General features: G+C 35.1%; 1 protein-coding gene across 3 annotated transcripts in view; it reads right to left on the bottom strand.

Annotated features, from left to right (window-relative positions):
• NT5C3A (5'-nucleotidase, cytosolic IIIA) overlaps window positions 1-14,317 on the bottom strand; it is a 29,175-nt gene that overhangs the window by 13,875 nt on the left and 983 nt on the right. The gene's annotated exons all lie outside the window — the stretch shown is intronic.

The following is a 14,317-nucleotide window of genomic DNA, read 5'->3' on the forward strand; positions in this document are numbered from 1 at the left end:
ACTCTTGCTATAGCAACAGTACAAGCTTCCCTATACTATCCCATAATTCATGTTCAACCATAGGTTTATGATCACTATTTCAGGCTGCCAGAACTAACCACAAACATCAGACCAATTCATATGTGGCCATGAATGTGACCAATGCAATCATCAGAATTGAAGCAAGGGCAGGGTAGTAGCCTAGCACACACAAAAACCCTAACACTATAAACGCCCCCTCCCCCCCCCTTACCAGGACTCTAGAAATTCATTAGTTATCAAAATTTCCTTTTAAGGAGGATGTGATGGTTTTCTACATTTAAAGAAATCAACAGACTTTTTCTGAATGGTACAGTGGATCCATATATGTTTTGTGTGCGCACTCCAACTGTAGGCTAGTATGTACTCTGTCAGGATTCCTCAGACTCTGACCTACACCAAGGACTTTCATTTTTTTTCAGTTGTGCTCTCTGTGTTTTGACCCAATGAAACAACTAGTGAATACTTCAGCTGATACAAAACATGCAACTTTCATCAACACTCATCCTCTTAGAATTGAACAAGGTCTCCCAAAATGTACATGTTAAAGTCTGCTGTATCCTGGGGCAGCAAAACCGTTTGAAAGGTGTGTTCAGAGTATAACATAATCCCTGCAAAGACTATATACAGTAAATCTAATTTACTTGGCATCATTATTTGCCAGGATTCATAGCTCCCATTAAATCTACTTGTTACAGCATTTGTACACTGTTGCAATAGGTAACATACAGCGAATATTACCTTTTACAGTATTTTAACACAGTTAGCATGCTTTTAGTTAATAATATCTCCGCAATAGTGTTTGGGAAAGTTATGTATAATACAGTATCTTGAATAAATATGAATTATTTGCACAACAAAAAGCTGTAGCTTATGACAGTGCTGGATTTCCAGTTTTGGATAAGTCTTATGAACACTAAAGTAAAATATGCTTGCTAGATGAATCATGTAGTTCAGGTAAAGGCATTACTTTATACATTCAATTTGCAAAGTACCGGTCTTTGAGCTTTTATATATTTCAAAGGTGACAACAGTACTGACATAAATGAGTCTTGTGAACCTCATAGGTGAGACTGGGACATGGTGGGGCTGGCCTTTTGATATTCTGGTACTTCTTAGATGTGATGAAAAAATTAATTCCAATGTTAGCAAGAATTTAAAGAAAGTTAGCTTGCTCTTTATGAAAGTTGGAAACAAAAAGTTTGGTGTTTTTCTTTTTTTAACCTTACATATGATTTAAGATTGAAGAAAAGAGTTGCAGAAATTAAGTCCAACTTTTACAGACTAATTTTTGGTATACTAGACTGATTAGCATTTTAAATGAACGATTATGGTGTTAGTGAAAGAGCTAGAAAATGACGTGAGCAAAATTTCTGTAAACATTTATACAGCCAACACCTAATTCTTAGAAAAACATCTATGGTATCTCTAATAATAATGTACTTTCACTTTAATGAAAATGCCTTATATGAAACTCCTCATCTACAAAACAAGTAAGACTGCCTTTGCAGCTCTAAGAAACCTTTGTGTCAAACTCTTTAATTAAGTAACAATAGCTACTACTGACCATGTTCTGTTACTGCTGATTTGAGTCAGTTGAGCATTTTGTTTACATTGTTAAACTTCTGGTAAGACATGAATTAAAATTACCACTTCTTTTTTAAAGAGACAGAAACAAAGTCCAGCATGACACTTCCACTCTCACAATACCGATGGTCATTTAAATGTATTTTAAGAACCATGAACTAAAGAGGTATAGCTATTTCAACAGATAGGTTCTATTTTAACCTTTTCTCCCTGGCTGAGAGCCATATCTCGACTGCAGGATATTCTACACAGAAAAAGAGAGAGAGGAAAAAAAAGAACAACACTTAAAACATTAGATGATTTGTCATTCATACAAGACTAGGAAAACATTCAACTTTATATGGTCGTGTGGTAGGTGAGCTTGGTTTGTAGATTCAGGATGCTCTCAAAGAGTATGAAGCACTGGAAGTTTTAGTCTGAAGCAAAGAAAAACTGGTTCTGCTGGTTCTTACACACCTCTGCCCTAAGTTGCACCTATTTGTGGAAAGAAATGAACGCAGCACAGATAAGTTATGTAAGCAAGTAAGCTGAACTTTTTTTTTTAAAGTAAAAAGTTGAATACTTCAACTAAACTGACATCAGCTTTTAAAGATCAAGAAAGAGGTCATATTTAAGAGTCATTTCTGTTCATTAAAATTAGAATATTTGCTACAAAAATTAGAGACTGAATCCTGTCTCCAGTATAAACATTAGCTAGTGGCTTTTCATGAGCTTACTACCTTTTATTCTTATTTAGTGAGCTTACTACAACTGAACAACTTTGAATATATCCCCATATATTTAGCATATTGCCCAAGTTTACTTGAGCAATACCTTGTTTTATTGCAGGGATCAATTTTAAACGTTAAGGAACTGTATTTGTTTTCTAATTTTGCTTTTGTAGTAAGTCTACTTAGTACATATTTTCCAAAGCAGACTACTTGATGTAATATCCACAAGACAGGGAAAGCTAACTGAATCTTAGTACTCAAGTACCAAAACCAAGCAGAAGAAAGGAACCAACATAAAATAATTTAATTCAAACATGATTTTTATTCATGCCCTAGTGAACTGAGTTAACGAGCAGCATACTGGTTCCAGCAATAGCTTTTTGTATTTGTAAGTGACAATTACAAGGAAAATAAGATAAATGTTCAGTTTGATGAAGCTGGGGTAAATAAAGGCCTTGCAGGAATTTTGGATACCACTTATTTTTCCAGTACAGGTTTGGTGTAAAAAAATGCTAGCCATATTTACAGCTGGTATGATGCAATACAGAAATATTATTTGTATATTAAAGTGTCTGTGTATTATAAAGATTGCTCATGAGGAATGTAAGAGATTCTTTAAACTGAAAGAGCTTGAACAGCACTCGCTACGGAAAAGTGCTAAGAACATATTAAAGACTGAATTCATTAAACTATGATAAATCCAGAAAAGACACATGCTAAGAAGGTAAGGGTCTTAACCTAAATGGTTTTAAGACTCAGCAGTACCATTTTAGCTGAGAATTTGTTCTGCCTACTCAGCTATCACATTTTAAAAAGGCAAAAATAACTGCAAGCACAGAACAGATTAGAGGAGGTAAACATTGTACGACAAGACATATTTAGCAACTTTATTTGATAGAGATTTTCTAGATCTGATCAGAGTTCAAGCTTTCTTTACAATACAAGAGAAAACTGGTGATCATCTATAGTCTGACCATTTATGACTGTATTGAACACATAAAGTTATTAGTGCTAACACAGACTCAAATGTATAAAGAACAGCTAAACTTAATTATTTATTCTTGTTGTGTTTAATACAACAATCACTATGATGTTGCACTCACTGAAAAATGGTATCTTGATAAAACCACTTCATTCATTAAAAAAATAAGGCTACATAAAGACACATTTTAATTCAGCAAGGTAACTGTGCATGTTTTAAGCATGGGGTAGATCATCAGTTTCATTAGGACTAAGCAAAGGCTTTAAGCAGTGGACAAGAACAATGATTAGCTTATGTTAAGGTCATGCAGTGAGACAAATTATTCTGGTTTCATGATCTTTCAAGGTGGTTACTCTATGAAAGTCTATGAGGTCAGAATAAGAAGGGGGTTTTTTTGTGTTTTGTTTTGTTTTTTTTTTTAACCAGTTTCTGCAGTTCTGGAAATCTAAAATGAATTGAGTTTTTAGCATCAGTTTGAAACATGTAGGAAGCCATGACTTGCAATTTTATATGGAATTGATTGGCCAGATGAGAGAATAAAAGGCACTGCAGCATCACTGTCCCTTATGCACCTTTCCCTTGTGCTTACAAAAACACTCTAAAAGCAGAGATCTCTGCTGGTGATAAATCAACAGACATTTTGAATCTTACAAGAAAGTAGGAATGAAGGCAAGCCAAATACATTGCTGACTTGGTATCTTGAAGTCCAGGTAATAGAACATAGGGGTAGGAGGTTTTGATGGACTTACACATTAATCAAAGACATATTTCTCAAACACAGAGGTATTGTTACACATTACAAAACCCAGAAAGAACTGTAACAACTGTGGTAACAGAAGTCAACACTTTACGCAATATTTCAAATCCTCTATAGAAGTCTACAAAGAACTAACAGTAACCAGGGCCTGAATTTTCAGTATTTCATGTGATCTCCTCCTGTCAGTTATTACTCCAGGCAAAAATTTAGTCTCTTTCTGAGAGAATATATGGGGTACAAACTATACAGAACCAGTTCTGAAGATTCTGGGATTGACTGAATACAGCTCAGGGTAGGCAGCTTTTGCCTCCAGCTGTATGTTAGGGGAACCACCTCATCTCTGTGCGTTGCTCCCATTCCCTCACTTTGCAGAGAATTAACCTTTGAAACTGGTAGGTTAAAAAAAAAAAAAAAAAGTTATGTGTTGTTTAGTAATCAGTGCATATCTGGAAATGATCACATGATCTTCAGTCAGTAACCATGTATCTTGGAAATACCGGTCTATAAATGACATCCTATCTGAGCCAGAATTTAATCTGATGTTTTTTTCTTAACTGTTCCTCTCCCCTCACCTTGCCAAAAAAAAGAACGTAAAAATATTCTAAATGTAAGCAAGCTCAGATCAATACTAAGAAGTTGTTATATTATGCTTAAATTTTACAAATAGCTTCTAAAGCACTAGAATTGAAAGAAGAAATCAAGGTTGTAACACTCCCTCAATCCAGGGCAGAAGAAAAGTGAGCCTTTTTTCTTGGCCTTCATTCTTACATTTCACTGGTGCCTATTCTTACCAATGCTTTCTGGATAGCCCTCTTTATAAAGCCATCATGCACTTGCACCATAAATAACAAATGCAGTTCTGGTCTCCCAACCTTACAGGGTTAGAACAGAACTGGAAAAGGCCCTGAGAAGGGCAGTAAGGACGAGCCATGATATGAAAAGCTTCCACACAATGAACGATTGAATATAATAGAATTCTTCAGCCTGGAAGAGAAATGACTGGATAGCATAGAAAAGGTTAATAGGGAAAGATTGTTCATTATCTCTTCCAGTGTAAGAGGTAGAGGTCATCAACTAAAATTAACAGGAGGCACATTCAAAACAAATGAAAGGAGTCAGCTACAGGTCACACAATTAAGTAAAGTAGTAAGATGTGGAATTCCTTTCTGGTGATACTGTAAGTTTACACAGCCTTAAAAAGGTACTGGATAACACATGAGAAAAGCTCCTCTTAAATTACAGACACTGTCTCTGAAATACAAGCTGCTGGAGGCTGGGAAATCATTCTGGAAAAAAAATCATGACAACTTGCCCATTCTTACGCTTTTACTGGGCCTCTGCTACAGACTACTGCTAGACAGATGATACTATCTGTATCAGGCAAGACCTTTCATGGAGGGTAAGCCAACACTCCCTGTTTGTAACATGATGACAGGGAGAATCATTTGCTCTTCATGATAGTGCTTCAGTTTAATTTCAAGTATCTTATTTTTTACCCCATCCTTCTTTTTTCCTACCGGTTCTTCTTCAGAGAGCACAGATACAGAAAATTCATTTTTGACAAATAGGAATTTTTGAATTTGAATTTTCCTTTAATACTGCTATGGTAACAGGACAGATGTTGGAGTCTGGCTATCTGAAAGATCCACTTCCCTCTCACGCTACACAGAATCTAATGCTTACTGAAAGAATGCTTACAGGTGAGGTTGTTGGTACAACAATTCTTCAAAATACCTAGGCAAACAGTATAGAATTCTAAGAACTGGCAGTATGTAGATACTGTAGTATATTTCTAAATTCTTAATTAGCTACCAGGTGTGCAAAAGCTCACCTGGCATAATAACGTAGTTTTGATGACCTATACTATTTTTTTCCCAAACTGTACATTTGCATGTATACTTTTTATAATTAAATATCCTGTATATATCTATAAGCATATGCAGTGAAATAACTTAAAACAAATGCTTGTTTCCTTAGAAGCTTCCCATGTAACACTATCTAGAATGGAATTTGCATTAAGCCCAAGGCCTGGACTGAAGCAGTTGCTGCTGCTTCTCTTCTCTTATCTGCTTCTAGGAAAAAAAAACCATCTGCTTAGATTTTTTTTTTTCACTAAGCCTAAGAAAGCTGTATCTAGATCAAATAAACTCTGACCCTTGAATGGTGGAGTTGCGGGACCCAGTTTGAAAGCAAAGTCAGCAGGACAAAGTTTAATCTACAATGCATTACCAGACACTACAATTCTGATGGAAGAATGTAGTGCTAATACAATATTCTAATTAAAGTTACACATTGAGACTAATTAAGTTTTTAACTGTTAGGATCTCTTTGAGTACAGACCCTTCTTTAAACTTCTTGAAAAAATAATCCGTTAAGTCTAAAGATGAAATACAGCTACCATACACTCATTTTAAAGGTAATAGGCAGCATGATGACTTGAGGCGTCATGCATTGTTTTGCCTCTGTGTCTCATTGTTTTATGGGTGTTTCTGACCACTGGATCCATTCAAAGATGCAACTGGATGCTCCTTATTTCTTGTATCTCCGTGTATTTGCCCTCTGGAAGTGATACAGGACATGTTCAAAACCAGTTTGTACTAATACTACCACTACTATACTTTATACTATGCTACTACTACTGCTAATGTACCAATACTACTACTGCTTTGTACTAATTCCTACCCTTCAGTTTCACATACAATTTTTCCATGGTAACATGCAGACCAGATTAGACTTACCCATAACTGATTTACTTTGCAAAGGCAGATGCAATCCAGGATAATAAGTGTTGTGTTAATAACTGCTAAGTGTAAAAATTACACTTTGAGTCTGATAACTAATAAGTTTCCAACAAAGAGGGAAAGCTTTAGAGGAACAGGGTTAATGGTACATTTCAGTGGCATTCATTCTGTCAGCATTAAGGTGGAGTAAAACAAACTCTGAGGTAAAAACAAAAGCTCTAATAAACTTGGATTATTTCAGCGATCCAATTTGCAAAGCGGACAAACAGTTCTTTATATAAGGGTGCAGGAAGGAAGCTACAGCTAATGAGTGGGGAAACAAGTAAGAAGAACTACATTTGAACAGGAATCTTTTTGGTGGCAAAACCAGCTCAAGAAGTCTGAAATTCTGTATTCAGACACTTAATGAATCTTCAGTGTCCAAGTCTGGGCCTTGCCCCACCCCTTTAAAAAAAAAAAATTACAAATGAAATAAATTAACTCTTTTTTTTAAAGGTTGGCATATATGAAAGCAGAAGCCACATTTCCTTCTACCAATAGGCATTATTTACGTAATTTATAGAAAGGATATTAAAGATTATTTTTGTAATTATTGTCTGAGATAAGTCAGTGCAGCTCTGTATTCTTTTGTGGCATTACTGAACAAAAAGAATACAGTTTTAGTATTTAAACATGGTATCTTCTTTGACCTGTGTGCTGCAACCTTAAGCATATGTCCACTTGTACTGAAAAATGCCTCATCTTTTTTTAACATTCAAGTAAAACACTCTGTTGATACAAGGATTAGAAAAATTAGAAAAATCCAGTGGACTTTTAATGAGCACTGATTTTTTTTTTTTCTTAAACAGTCAGAAACTCCACACAAATAAGCTGATAGAGATGACCAACACAACAGCCACAGATTCCAACTGAATGGCACAGTGCCAGTCAAGCTGCTGCATGATTGACATGGGACAAAAAATCTGCCTAGTACAATCATCATAAATTCTCTGATGTTTTACAGCAGCTGACCATTGGTGACTGATTACTTTTGGGTAAGAGAAAGCAGCTGATGTCCAGCTGCTGGTCAACATAACTGTTATACGAAGACCTCTGCCCCAGGAAGAAATAGTCACTACAGATCAACTGCTGCACAGTAACGTGACTGTAAGAAGGCCAGGGTAAAAGTTAGACTTCATGTCCTAACTTTTATTTTCCACATCCTCCACGGCAGTATACTTACCCAACTCTCTTGCCCAGTCTTACCTGGCCTTCTATCTCTTTGCACGCTGGTTAGGAAAGGAGGCCAGGAAGAATAGTTGTGAGCTATTGCTGCCCCTCAGTTGCACTTAGCATGTGATGGGATCAGCCAAACTTCAGTGCTGAGCATCTGACAGACAGCAGAGACATAGCTGCTATTCTAGGCCCTCTGCATGCAGGAGCAGTTCAGTTGTACATGTCTGACCTGGACAGGACAGAGTCAGGTAGTGGCCAAGAAATGCCAGTCGTTGTGGGACAGGATTTCTTAAATGACAGGTTACTTACAAAATAGTGTATATCCATCTTCAGAGAGCTTGCCGTGCAAACCGATACAAAATTCACACTAGTGCCACCTGCTGCTCTACACTGTCTGCTGCAGCTCAACTAGCTAAAATTTAAATCTGGAAAATTAAATTACCAGCTGACAAATGCACCAGGTTATAGCAATAAAATCTAACAGTGTGCTTCTCTTCTGATATTTTTCCTTAAACTCTGTCCAAGACTTACTCTTCACAGTAAGTGAAGAGTATACTGTAGTATACTTGCACAAAATATGCTTGTGTATGCACGCATGGAGAGAAGAAAGGGGGCTGATGGCTTGAAGGCTATTAATGTGAATCGGAACTAGCCAACACAGAAAAAGATGATGTACTTTGCATTATGCAATTCATTCAAGTGAAAATAAAAGGTAATAATAAAAGGCAGCTATTCTTTTTTTCTTTTAAGGAAAGAACTCCAAAAGTTAAGGTATTTTTAAAGTTTCCAGACTTACACAGATTGTGACATTTTTACATTTACAGGTACATTTAAAATTGCTATTGAATTTACAGCTAGTATTCTCTTGCTTATAAATGCATGGATCCATACCCTGGGTCTCTTCAATGCCTATATTGATCAATTTAGCTATTTTTTCTAAAAGTTGGTCGTTCTTGTTAACTCAAGACTGACTGTTGAAATGCTATGCAACTTTATTGCATAATATGAACAAATTTGCAATGATATGTATATTCAGACAATTAAAAAACCTTCTTACTGCTTATATTGTTTGACAGTTAAAGGTAACATGTTTAATACTTGCAGTATTTGCTATTGGTCTTAATCTGTAAAAAGAGTTTAATAGAACAGATGCCATTATAGCTCAACCAATAATCAAGAGTTATTGCAGATAGGAGAAAAATCACTTGAAAATATGACTTAATACGTACCGAGCATTTATGAAAAGGTAAACATATTCCAGAGCAGAATGATTCACTGAAGGATTGCTCTTCTGTTGTGGAAAAAGACTTTATACAGAAGATAAAAGAAAGCAGCAAACAAGCCTTTCTGAGCCTATACCTACAATATATATCATATCCTGACATTTACTTTTATTTACTACTTGGAGCTCAATTTTCAGGTGTAGTTCATCATCATGTTTTTGGTAACTGTTATGACTAGGATAAATCAGTTCTAAAGAAACTAATGCAGAATTAAAGATTTAATTGATCTTCCCATACCCATTCCTTGTAAGAATATGTTTCAAGATCTACTGAATTAAAAAAAAAAGCCAGTGGCAGTTTCAGAAAATTAAAACCTACTTCTGAAACAGGTGGTTAAATTGTAGGATCAGCTTATTATACTAAATAAAGTAAAATATTACTATGTACATAATCTGTGTAGCAGACTACTTTTTGATTCTTAACAGTGTTAGAAGAAAACACTGAAATGGAGTCCATTTTTCTTCTCCTAGGATCCAAACTTTTAAAATTTCCAACTGAACTATTTTACAGTGAGAATAAAACCCTATTACTAGTATCTAAGTTGTATCAACATGAACTACGCTTAAAGTGTTTTTCTTGGCCTGTGTAAACTTGCTTTACTAGCCACATTCTAGGTTATTATATATTATGATTATCTGTGCAAAAAGCCTGTAGGCAACACAACCTTGTTTTAGTAATGCTGGTGTTTATCACTCTGTCAATGTGATTTTTCTATTGAGGAATACAGTCTAAACAAAAATCAAGTTTTATAGAAGTAGTTATATGACATCTCCAGTACTCTTATCAACCTTAACTTGGTTTTAAAATTTTAACAATATTCTAAAAATTATTCTAGTAGTCTAGTCGCAAGTAATGTAAAGGCTCTCAGTCACACGTCAATAGGTACGGGCAGTATTAGGTCTCATGAGTTCTTTCACTTTTCACTACTTAGGTTCATATCACAGCACCATTCTTTTGGAACAGTATTATTCCCACATGGATCACATCACTGGATAGCTCTCAAGATTACGACATTTTAAATATCACTGTAATACTCAGAACGTGACAATGTCCTGCAGTGGTGATTGTTAGAGAGAGTCCATGTTCCTTCCATTCCCCTTTTATTGATTCCAGTTTGCTCAGGCTCAAACTCTTCTTCGTCTTTGTAAAGGAAAAAGTATGTATGAATGAGTTTCACATACTCGCGATTTAGATTCTTGAAGGATAGCATCACATGTATGCTACATATTACATACTCCTTTACTTCATTCTCCATTTGGGGGTCATCAATGTCTCATGCCAGAGTAACGTCACAGTTACTATAACAACTAGTTACTAGCAACAAGACAAGATTAAAGAAGTGGAGTGGTACGTGATTGCTGCCAGTTGTAAAGGTCTGTATCCTTCATCTGTGGCACAAATGCTCTGACGCCCTATGAAACAAGAAGCCAGTCTCACCAGAGACTGGCAACTAAAAGAAAATAATAATAATAATAAAATCACCCCAAACAAACCCTATGACAGTCTCACTCACAGAATATGTTCTTTTATTTCTTAGGAAAGTAGATAAACAGCAGTTACCTCACTTCTTATTTGTTTGCTTATTTCTCTCCAGATAAATTCTAATACTGCAAAAATCCATGCATTTCTTTTCCTCCCCCAACATATTAAAAAGGAAACTGGCCAGAGACATTTAACAATGGCTAGTTGAGAAGTTTCCTGTAAAATGAGAAACTGCTTTTTAAGTTGATTTTTAATTTGCTGCTGTTGAAATTTGATAGAAAGTCTGTTTTTTGGGTAATTAGATCCTCTCACTTCAGGGACAGAATGGAGAAATAGACAAATGTAACTAAGCATTTGCCCAGTTTTCAGGAAAATAAACCTGAGAGAATAGGTCTCAGTTTAAGGTATTCTGCTATTCTGTTTTCAACCAGCTCTATTATGTTTCTCAATCCTTATAAAATAAATACAATAAAAAGCTCCAAAATTAAAGAGTGAGGAACAAGCTGCTGAAAAAAATCCAAGGTTCTAACAACTTTGTTTATGAAACAGACAAACAATAAAAAATACTGTTACTCCATTAAGCAGTTTTTCCTACATTAACCCCATATTTTAGTCAGCATGGGCCATTCCTTACAGACGAGTGTTTTCAAAAGACTTAGGCAACATTTTTCACTCCAGTTTGTGAACACCTGTTTTCTGCTGAGTTTCTAAAGGCTTCGCAAAGACTAAGCAAGAAACCAAAGTCTATTGTCAGTAGAATTGATTTGCTATATAAGGATCCACAACTTCATTGCAAACTTGTGTGGGGCCTGAAAAATCCAAAAGATTGCATGTTACTGTAAGGTTTAACCTCTTCTTAAAGCAGCTATCAAACATCTAATAAGTTACTTAAAAAATCTAATTAATTATTAACCTTCTCTTTAAATTAAAGTTAGCAACCTTACGGCTAACTTTTACCTTCACCTGACTGTAGGAATACTTCTACAGTTTCACAGAAATGGGAATTTGGCTGTGCAAAGTAATACAGAAGGCTTTGGGAGATAGTTGTTTCTTAACACACACAGAGTAAAACTTCACGTCACTGGCTATGTATTTACTATTAATGCCTCTGTTACTTCAGAAATGGAGCCAAAGTAACTCTGTCTACATGTATTAGTGCCTAAGAAAAACTCCCTATTTGCAAACTTCAGGCGGTCAACGAAGACACAAGATTAATACTTTAATTCCAAATGTAAACCTTTGCTTCCAAATAAGATGCAGTAATTTTATGGTGTCTTTATTAAGCTTAAATTTGTGTACCAGGCTAATTACTTTGCAAAAAGAATTCATCTACTGAAATGTGAGATAGATATTTAAGAATTTATTGATTTTTATTATTCAACAAGGAAACATGGTTACCCCCTTATATTTTCCACAATACTTGAGAATCCTTGCCACATTTCTTCACATTAATCATTCTTGGCATCATAATCCCTGATATTAACTTGTTTTATAGATATTCTAATTATTTTTAAAGGTCACTGTCTTTTTAGCATTTAAACACTGCTATAAGTCAGCTTTTTACTTACATTTGGGTCTTATATTAACCTAATTTTATTTTAACTAAGAAAAAAAGTAAAAAAAAAATATTGCTGTAGTTAATTATAATGAAAGAATATTTCATCGGTGAGAACTGAAGTCACATAACTAAGGTATAAATAGGCCTGCTCCCTTCTGATTTTGATAAAAGTTATAAATCAAAGAAATTCTGAGTCTAATGGGGGTATAAAACCAAAGTGTAATCTTCCCCAAAGAAAACTTGAACCAAAAGAAATCTACCAAAAATACAAGAACAACCCCTTAATTTTAATCTAACACAGAAGACCAGCCTGGTATAGTAACTTGTGTATTAGAAAAAATAGATTTCAATAAAGCATTATTGTTCCGCCCCCCCTTACACTAAATTAAAGACTGGAAACAGCACCTTCTCCCCAAAGCTCAAAGGAAGGTCTCTCTTCTGGTAAACTAAAACAGATACAGTGTCTTGTAAATGACAAACGTTGAATCAAATCTACACTGGTGGATAAAACTATTTCACAAAGTTCTCCAGAATGCAGCATATTCAAGTAAAACAAACACTTAAACCCATTTTTGCCCTTATTTGACAAACTAAACTCCTTGCTATGAAGTTTACATAACTATTTCACTTATTTCAAGGAAATTTCACAGCCTGCTTACATGTGTCCACTGAAAATACTCCTTGAGGAAGAAAGAAGACTTGCAGTTGATTAATTAAAGATGTTTGTTAGCTGAGGAAGCTGCCAACTTGAACATCGCTTGAAATGCTAGCTCTCTAAAGTGAGCAGATAGTATTCATGTGTTGCGTTCAACTGCTAAAATGTTTCCATATGAGAAAGCTGACATGCTTTGAACAAGCTTTATTTTTCCCTTGCAATTTAAAGTTGAGAAAAGCTCTGATCATAAAAGCAGAATTTTTGGAAGTATCTACTTAGGATGACAGATCTGTGTCCAAGAACATAGCTCTGAAAATGTTATCTGAAGTACATACTTAAGAAAGTCACTTACCAGAAATCAGTTTAACATTGGTGTAACAATTTTTTTTTCTTACCAAAGGCAAAGTCTTTGCAACAAAGATAAAAGTTAAAGTCTTCCCAGCCAAAACACCATTCAAACATTGTACAGAAAGTCAATACAAATACATCTTTAGCAATTATTAGGCACTTTCTGAACTACAGCTCAAATGGGATATTGTAAATAGGAGCTGGTGAAACTATTGGATCTGCCTTTTGAGTGTTTGTATGACCAGGCTTTTAAATGTTGTTATTTTATTGTCCACATAACTCTAAAGTAAGTTCTACTATTACAGTACTAGAATTAAAAAAAAGAATAATTTATAGTTAACCAGTGTTATGCCACCGTAAGTTTTTGAATGAGTTTTGTAAAATCCTACTGTAGAGTCGAAAGCCCTTTTTTAGAAATAGATCTAAAACCTCTTTAAAGTGGCAATCCAAACTTTCTGCTCTACCTCAAGCTGTTGTTGGGAGTGGGCTCAGAGAAACTAAAAACCCCTCCAAATTGTTGAATGATGTGACTGATGACTAGAAAAAGCATTCAAATATTTTTTCAACAGTAAGTATGATGACTCTATGATTAGTAAAAACGCACAGTGGAATTCTTCTCTGGACCCACATTATCACAAACTACATTGTATGACTTCCACCGGCAAGTGGTGAATCACATGGCTGAGTGAGGAGTTAGACAGCTCACAATTTACATACAGAATTCTAGCTCTTAGCAAAATCTATGTTTCCATGTATAATTAAAAAAAATAAATCTGAGCTTTTAATAAGGTTTTGCAGGGGAGATCACAAAATATCCACTGGCTAACATCAAGTCACTTGATCATTTCAGTTCAGTTCTTCAGTACAGCAGTGTCCAAATCATAAACTCAAATTTTGAAGGATTTCAACGTAATCAGCATTTTGTCTAAACTAAGACCTTTTACCATCCAGTTACTGATAAGCGGATATTTAAATAATACC

Source organism: Aptenodytes patagonicus, chromosome 2 (genome assembly GCF_965638725.1).
Source record: "Aptenodytes patagonicus chromosome 2, bAptPat1.pri.cur, whole genome shotgun sequence".
NCBI classification, from domain to species: Eukaryota; Metazoa; Chordata; class Aves; order Sphenisciformes; family Spheniscidae; genus Aptenodytes; species Aptenodytes patagonicus.